Source organism: Leptodactylus fuscus, chromosome 1 (assembly GCF_031893055.1).
Source record: "Leptodactylus fuscus isolate aLepFus1 chromosome 1, aLepFus1.hap2, whole genome shotgun sequence".
NCBI lineage: Eukaryota > Metazoa > Chordata > Amphibia > Anura > Leptodactylidae > Leptodactylus > Leptodactylus fuscus.
The window spans coordinates 312,335,761-312,344,778 of NC_134265.1; positions in this window are offsets into that span (position 1 = coordinate 312,335,761).

Below are 9,018 nucleotides of genomic sequence, written 5' to 3' on the forward strand. Positions count from 1 at the left end.
GCAGCAACCCTGGCACACGCCACAGACATGATTTCTTCAGCGGTGCTCTAGGTGTGCCAAACATCTCTGGAGAAAATCACGTTCACCTGCAGATTTCCTCCACTTCAAATTTATGCTTAAAACATATAGTTCTGCCCTTTACCTCGCCAAATAAGACTATTTCACCGCCCTCATCTCTTCTCTCTCCAGCAAACCTAAAAGGCTTTTTGAAACTTTGCACTCCTTACTCACACCCAAGATGCAGACGCCATTCACAGACCTTAGTGCTGATGACCTGGCCACTTATTTCCAAGATAAAATTGATAAGATCCGTCAGGAAATAACTGCCCAAGCCCCAGGTGGCATTGATTCCCACACCTACCATAGTACTGATCCCCTCACCAACTGCACTTCAGACTGTCCATTCTCATCTTTTGAACCTGTTACAGAAGAGGAAGTCTTCCAGCTACTTTCTTCATCTCGCCCTACAACCTGCAGTAGTGACCCCTTCCCCTCACACCTTCTCCAATCTCTGTCGCCTGCTGTCACGACTTACCTTACTAAAATATTTAACCTCTCTCTTCTGAAATCTTCCCATCCTCCTTCAAGCATGCTGTTATAACTCCGCTATTGAAAAAATCCTCCCTGGACCCGTCCTGTGCTGCTAACTATCGACCCGTCTCTAACCTCCCCTTTATCTCTAAACTCTTGGAATGCCTGGTCTATTCTCGTTTAATCCGCTATCTCTCTCTCCCTTACAATCTGGTTTCCGCGCTCTGCACTCTACTGAAACGGCTCTCACAAAAATCTCCAATGATCTCCTAGTGACTAAATCCAATGGTGACTTCTCTCTTATTCTTTTGGACCTCTCTGCAGCTTTTGACACGGTTGACCATCAACTTCTCCTCACTATGCTCAGGCCTTACTATAACTCCTAGGCAGCAGGCCCGGTGCCTCGGGGTCATGTTCGACGCAGACCTTTCCTTCACCCCTCATATTGAATCACTCACACGTTCATGTCACCTCCACCTCAAAAACATCTCCAGAATACACCCTTTCCTTACCAGAGATACACTAAAGACACTTATTGTCTCTCTGATTCATTCTCGCCTTGGCTACTGTAACTCCTTACTAATCGGTCTTCCCCTCACTAAACTCTCCCCTCTACCATCTATTCTGAATGCAGTGGCCAGACTCATCTATCAGTCTAGACGCTACAGCGATACCTCTGGTCTGTGACAGTCGCAACATTGGCTGCCTATTCATTATAGAATAAAATATAAAGTTATTACTCTCATCCACAAGGCTCTCCATAATGCCGCACCTCCCTACATTTCCTCCCTCATCTCTGTCTACCGCCCAACCCTTGCTCTCCACTCACTCAATGACCTAAAACTTTCATCCTCTATTATCAGAACCTCCCACGCTCATATACAAGACTTCTCCCAAACTGCACCACTTCCCTGGAATGCTCTACCCCGGACAATCAGATTAACTCCCAATTTCTACAGTTTCAAACGCAAACTAAAGACGCATCTTTTCAGACAGGCCTGTCACAATTTCTAACGTAAACCCTTAACCCTCCTCTGTCCCCGCTCCCACATTTCCCCACATGATATGATGTCATCTCATGCTAACTTTATAGGTCCAAGCTCCATCCACATGTTACAGGACACGACTGGTGACGGCTCATAAAGTTTTATGTTTGTGTAATGACAGTAACCTCTATTATAAAAGTGTCTGACCTCTGCATAAGCAATGCGGCCCTGCTACCTCTTGTGTCACCCCCTCTACCTCATAGATTGTAAGCTCTTGCGAGCAGGGCCCTCAGTTCCATTGTGTGAAATGACTTTCTTTGTAATGCTTCTTTCTGTCTGTATTTGAACTCTACAAATTGTACAGCGCTGTGGAATATGTTGATGCTATATAAATAAAATTTATTATTATTATTAGAGGCTACATCAATTAAAGTTTCAGCGCCAGTTAGCACTATATACCCCAGTAAAGCACAGGGTATAAGTGTGTGACTCTCCGCAGGGTTTTGAGGGATGTGGTAGGTTCCCCCGCCTCTTTCCTTCCACCTAGAGAGACTATACTTTATTCCTCTTTCGTCATTGATTACACTAGTATTGGTATTTGTATATGTCCTTTCCCTCCCTTTTCATTTCTGACATTTTTTACCATTTGGGCCTATGGATTTGTCGTCACTCATCTTCTGAATCACGGTAAGACAACTGGTTTATTTACATATATTGATAGAGACCGCCATATCTAGGTGTATTATTGAGCTGTGTCGTTTAGTCTATTACTGACATTCCACGTGTTTGCCTTGGATTTTGGGAGAATTTTTTTTATTGAGAGTATATATTTTATTATGTATTTATTAAACGTTACATTTTAGATTGCTGACCTTTATTTTTGGATTTTCTGTATATGCTATTGGTCTTGGTAAATTATTACATTGTTAGCCATTTTGGATTACTTATATCTTGGTAGGTTAAAGGACCTTTGATGAAGTCATGACACAGGTCCTGTAATCTACTAGGATAGATGCCGACACAAAGTATCAGGGCTTGGGGACAGCAGGCAGGAGATAGAAGTTTGATCATTGATCATTTGGTCATTAATGTTACCCACATTGGTTGCCTGCTACCGATAGGGTTCATATTTGGCTAGAGCTCTATGTAATGGAGTTTTTATGTGGGTTTTAGCAGTAGAAGTGTAACCCCCTCACAGGAGTTACTATTGGTTATTTGGCCATAAGAGTGCCTTACACATACCTCCCAACCGTCCCGATTTCCGTGGGACACTCACGATTTCGGTGTCCTGTCCCGTGGTCCCGGTCGGCGGAAGGTATGTCCCAATTTCAACTCCCTTCTGACTTTCCAGCAGTATATAGAACTGCCAGTGCCCCGGACCATGAAAGGTCCTCTTTAAAGCAGGAGCTGTCACAGCTCAGCTCCTGCTTTAATGCTGCGTTCCGGCATTTGTAGCCGTGATGTGATAACGTCACATCGCGCCTACAACTATGTGTATGAGGGAGAGAGTGGCAGGGGAGCAATGGAAGGTGAGTGTTCGTTTGTGTTAAACATTAAGGTGGAACATAATGTAGGGGGCCCACGAAACTGGGGGCAGATGAAGAGGGGGGAAGGCATGACACTGGATCAGATGAAGGGGGGGGAGAATGGCATGACACTGGAGCAGATGAAGGGGGGGAACGGCATGTCACTGGAGCAGATGAAGGGGGGAGAACGGCATGTCACTGGAGCAGATAAAGGGGGGAAGAACGGCATGACAATGGGGCAGAGATGGGGGGGGACATGAAATTGGGGGGACATGAAACTGGGGACAGAGATGGAGGGAGGGACATGAAACTGGGGACAGAGATGGAGGGGAGGACATGAAACTAGCGGCAGATGAAGGGTGTATATGAAACTAAGAGAAATGGAGGGGTGACATATAATTTACGGGTGACTGTAGGAGGATTATACTGTGTGGGGGCACATGAAAAATGAATGAGAATGGGTGGAGTCAACATAAAAGTGGGTGGAGCTTAATTTGCCGCAGCACGTGCCGCACATTTTGTCCTTCTTTCTGCTCTTCAAAAGTTGGGAGGTATGCCTTACATGTTATGGTTGTTTGTATATGTGGCCATGTTCATACTGTATTCATTTGTGAAATGTTTTCAAGCTGTTGTTCTCTGGTATCACTTGTCTTGGTGAGTTGTTCTCACTATAAGGTTATTCATAGCACCTCACAGTATTGTGGGCGGATCTGTAGCTGGAACGGGAAATAGTCATAGCAGATAGAGGAAGTAGTATTCTGTAAGCAGCCAGGGAAGAAGAAGCAAGGAGAAGTGTGGCAGTAGCTATTTTGTGTTTCAGACACTGTGTGCTGTGAGGAATTGCCACAGCAGCAGTAGGGCAGAGAATCTTTGACAGCGCACCCGCATCACTATCAGTTAGAGGACAGGATTACATCAGGCTAAGCAGAGCTACAACTGTGGCAGCCTGCACCTACCTATACAAGCTAATTGAACTCCTGTAGGGAACCAGTTGCTGGACCTACAGACATCTTAGACTCTCTGCTAATACATGGGAAGGTTTCAGCCAGCTACAAGCCACTGTGCCACTGCTCACTGCTACAGGACAAGTGAACCAGCAGATGCCTGTTACAATAAAGCAGTGGGTACTTCTACTGATCCTGGCCTGGACATTGCCTTCCTTGCAGCTAAGCCCTGAGCACAAGCTCCTAGTTGGAGGGGAGCACTGACACCAACCCACCATCTCCATCCAGGGACCTGCGGGTGTCTCCTTACTCCAACTGGTGTCACATCTAACTGACTCTACCTTTTACCCTGTGCACCTCTCCTGGGAGTTCTGGTGCCTATAATATCACCGTGACAGTACAGCTTCCTGCACAGTTGTCCCAGGATGGTTGCACTAGGAATGAGAACAATACAATACAATAGACCTCTGTTATTCAGGAATGGTTGTCATCATGGCATGAGACCTACAACTGGACTCATAAACCCAGGAAGCTTTACTGGGGGGACTATTTTATATGGAATTTCACAGCAATGACCCTGATTTTGGGGACACTAGTAGGACACCTGCAATCTGAAAAGCTGCCCCCATGTGCAATGGAGCTTGTACAATATGGCTGTGCACATAGACTAAAGAGTCCCTGGAGAGAAATCTAAATCAAATCAATATTTTGTGTGACCTTTTCCCTTTGGTGGCAGAGTCCTGGAAGCAGTGTCAGATTGGGATGTCTAGGGCCCACCAGTGGAATTGTTTCTAAGGGCCCACCATCAGGACCCCTGCAGACCAGCTTACTGAGACAGGGCAGCTAAAGGTGATAATGTGTTGGGAGCCATGCTGCCCACCCGTTATACCAGTGCAACAAGGCACTACCTAAACCTACTGTAACACCCTGGATGGCAAGTGAACAGCATGGCTCTTAGAATTCTTACCATCACCTGTAGCTGCTTTGTCCTGGAAATATTGATCTGCAGAGGAACAACCGATGTGGCGGCCATGGCGGTGTGCAGTAAAAAAATAAATAAATGAAAAAGCATACTTAACTGTCCCCGGCACACTGTTGTCCACTGCCCGTGTCCATTCAGTCTTGTGCCATTGCCTTCTTGCTAGCAGTCCTGCACCTCGTGTGACTGTAAAGACCAATTAGGTACAGGATTTCCATAAATGAGGTGCCGCCATGAGACCGAACAGACACAGGCGGGGGACAACGGGATGCTGGGGATAGGTGAGTATCCTTTTATTTTTATTATTTTTTTACACCTCCCTGGCCACCATAGTTATCACTCCAGGTTATGGACAACCTTTTTTAAGGGGATGTCCATACTTCCCAACCATCCCGATTTTCGCGGGACATTCACGATTTCGGTGACGTGTCCCTCGGTCCCGGTTGGAGGGAGGTATGTCACGATTTAAACTCAGATCCGGACGCTCTGAGTTGAATACAGACGCGGCTAAAACAAGCTCCTTGCTTTGCCGCTGCTAGTTGATGTGTAGACGCGATGTGATGACGTCACATCATGCCTACGACTGTTAGCGAGACTGCGGAGAGAGAGAGCGGCGGGGGAGCGAGGAAAAGGTAAATTTAATGTGTACACTGAGGTGGAATGTGAATCTGGGGGCAGAGATGGAGAGGACATGAATCTGGGGCAGAGATGGAGGGACATGAATCTGGGGGTAGAGATGGAGGGACATGAATCTGGGGGCAGAGATGGAGGGACATGAATCTGGGGGCAGAGATGGAGGGGACATGAATCTGGGGGAAGAGATGGAGAGGACATGAATCTGGGTGCAGAGATGGAAGGACATGAATCTGGGGGCAGAGATGGAGGGACATGAATCTGGGGGCAGAGATGGGGGGACATGAATCTGGGGGCAGAGATGGAGAGGACATGAATCTGGGTGCAGAGATGGAAGGACATGAATCTGGGGGCAGAGATGGAGGGACATGAATCTGGGGGCAGAGATGGGGGACATGAATCTGGGGGCAAAGATGGGGGGACATGAATCTGGGGGCAAAGATGGGGGACATGAAACTGGGGGCAGAGATAGGGGAACATGAAACTGGGGGCAGAGATGGAGGGGGGATATGAATCTGGGGGCAGAGATGGAGGGGGGACATGAATCTGGGACAGAGATGGGGGGACATGAATCTGGGGGCAGAGATGGGGGGACATGAATCTGAGGGCAGAGATGGGGGGACATGAAACTGGGGGCAGAGATGGGGGACATGAAACTGGGGGCAGAGATGGGGGGACATGAATCTGGGGGCAGAGATGGGGGGACATGAAACTGGGGGCAGAGATGGGGGACATGAAACTGGGGGCAGAGATGGGGGGACACGAATCTGGGGGAAGAGATGGGGGACATGAAACTGGGGGCAGAGATGGGGGGACATGAAACTGGGGGAAGAGATGGAGGGGGGATATGAATCTGGGGGCAGAGATGGAGGGGGGACATGAATCTGGGGCAGAGATGGGGGGGACATGAATCTGGGGGCAGAGATGGAGGGGGGACATGAATCTGGGACAGAGATGGGGGACATGAATCTGGGGACAGAGATGGGGGGACATGAAACTGGGGGCAGAGATGGGGGACATGAATCTGGGGGCAGAGATGGGGGACATGAAACTGGGGGCAGAGATGGGGGACATGAATCTAGGGGCAGAGATGGGGGACATGAAACTGGGGGCAGAGATAGGGGGACATGAAACTGGGGGCAGAGATGGGGGACATGAATCTGGGGGCAGAGATGGGGGACATGAAACTGGGGGCAGAGATGGGGGGACATGAAACTGGGGGCAGAGATGGGAGGACATGAAACTGGGGGCAGAGATGGGGGACATGAATCTGGGGGCAGAGATGGGGACATGAATCTGGGGGCAGAGATGGAGGAGACATGAATCTGGGGGCAGAGATGGAGGGGACATGAATCTGGGGGCAGAGATGGGGGACATGAATCTGGGGGCAAAGATGGGGGGACATGAATCTGGGGCAGAGATGGAGGGACATGAATCTAGGGGCAGAGATGGGGGACATGAATCTGGGGGCAAAGATGGGGGACATGAATCTGGGGGCAAAGATGGGGGGACATGAATCTGGGGGCAGAGATGGAGGGGGACATGAATCTGGGGGCAGAGATGGGGGACATGAAACTAGGGGCAGAGATGGGGGACATGAAACTGGGGGCAGAGATGGGGGGACATGAAACTGGGGGCAGAGATGGAGGGGGGATATGAATCTGGGGGCAGAGATGGAGGGGGGACATGAATCTGGGGCAGAGATGGAGGGGGGACATGAATCTGGGACAGAGATGGGGGGACATGAATCTGGGGGCAGAGATGGGGGACATGAATCTGGGGGCAGAGATGGGGGACATGAAACTGGGGGCAGAGATGGGGGGACATGAAACTGGGGGCAGAGATGGGGGGACATGAAACTGGGGGCAGAGATGGGGGACATGAATCTGGGGGCAGAGATGGGGACATGAATCTGGGGGTAGAGATGGAGGGGACATGAATCTGGGGGCAGAGATGGAGGGGACATGAATCTGGGGGCAGAGATGGGGGGACATGAATCTGGGGGCAGAGATGGGGGACATGAATCTGGGGGCAAAGATGGGGGGACATGAATCTGGGGCAGAGATGGAGGGACATGAATCTAGGGGCAGAGATGGGGGACATGAATCTGGGGGCAAAGATGGGGGACATGAATCTGGGGGTAAAGATGGGGGGACATGAATCTGGGGGCAGAGATGGAGGGGGACATGAATCTGGGGGCAGAGATGGGGGACATGAAACTAGGGGCAGAGATGGGGGGACATGAAACTGGGGGCAGAGATGGAGGGGGGATATGAATCTGGGGGCAGAGATGGAGGGGGGACATGAATCTGGGGCAGAGATGGAGGGGGGACATGAATCTGGGGCAGAGATGGAGGGGGGACATGAATCTGGGACAGAGATGGGGGGACATGAATCTGGGGGCAGAGATAGGGGGACATGAAACTGGGGGCAGAGATGGGGGACATGAATCTGGGGGCAGAGATGGGGGACATGAAACTGGGGCAGAGATGGGGGACATGAAACTGGGGGCAGAGATGGGGACATGAATCTGGGGCAGAGATGGGGAACATGAAACTGGGGGCAGAGATGGAGGGGGGACATGAAACTGGGGGCAGATGAAGGGTGTATATGAAACTGGGGGAGAGATAGAGGGGGGACATATAATTTACGGGTGACTGTAGGAGGATTATACTGTGTGGGAGCACGTGAAAAATGAATGAGAATAGGCGGAGTCAACATAAAAGTGGGCGGAGCCAAATTTGCCGCATGTTTTGTCTCTCTCTCGACTTTCCAAAAGTTGGGAGGTATGGGATGTCTGGGCCAAATTTTTTAGGACCACTTCACTGGTCCCCCCATACAGTAGCCTTTTCACTGGTCCCCCATACATGTAAGGAGTGATGGGGCTATTATATTGTGTGGGAACAGTGATGGGGACTGACATTCTGTGGGGGGACATTAAACTGTGTGATGCATATTAAAGGGGTTGTTCGAGGTTAATCTTTCTTATGGCCTATGCTCAGGATAGGCCTGCTCCCATCTGCTGTGGGGACATATAGTTGAATTCGTCCTCCGGGTGAAGGGTTTGGTTCTCCGGCCACGGCAGGTCTTCATTCTCCAGAATAGTCTTGAATGGAATGAAAGGTGGCTGTGCTCTTCTATTCTCCAGATCCTCCCAGCAAATGATGTTAAAAAATGGATGGTCTCTGATCTTGCTGTACACATCCAGCTGCATCTTCGAGTTTACCTGCAGCAGGTTCAGGAGTAGATCTTCTAGGTCGGCATCCAGCCAAGATGGAAGCTTTGGCTTGTTTCTGGTGATGTTGCCGCCATAGTGAAATGGGGGGGATCCTGTTGACATCCTATACATAACAACCCCCAGTCTCCACCAGTCAACTGCTGCATGAAATGTCTGCTCCTTGGGGTCCTGATAACTTGAT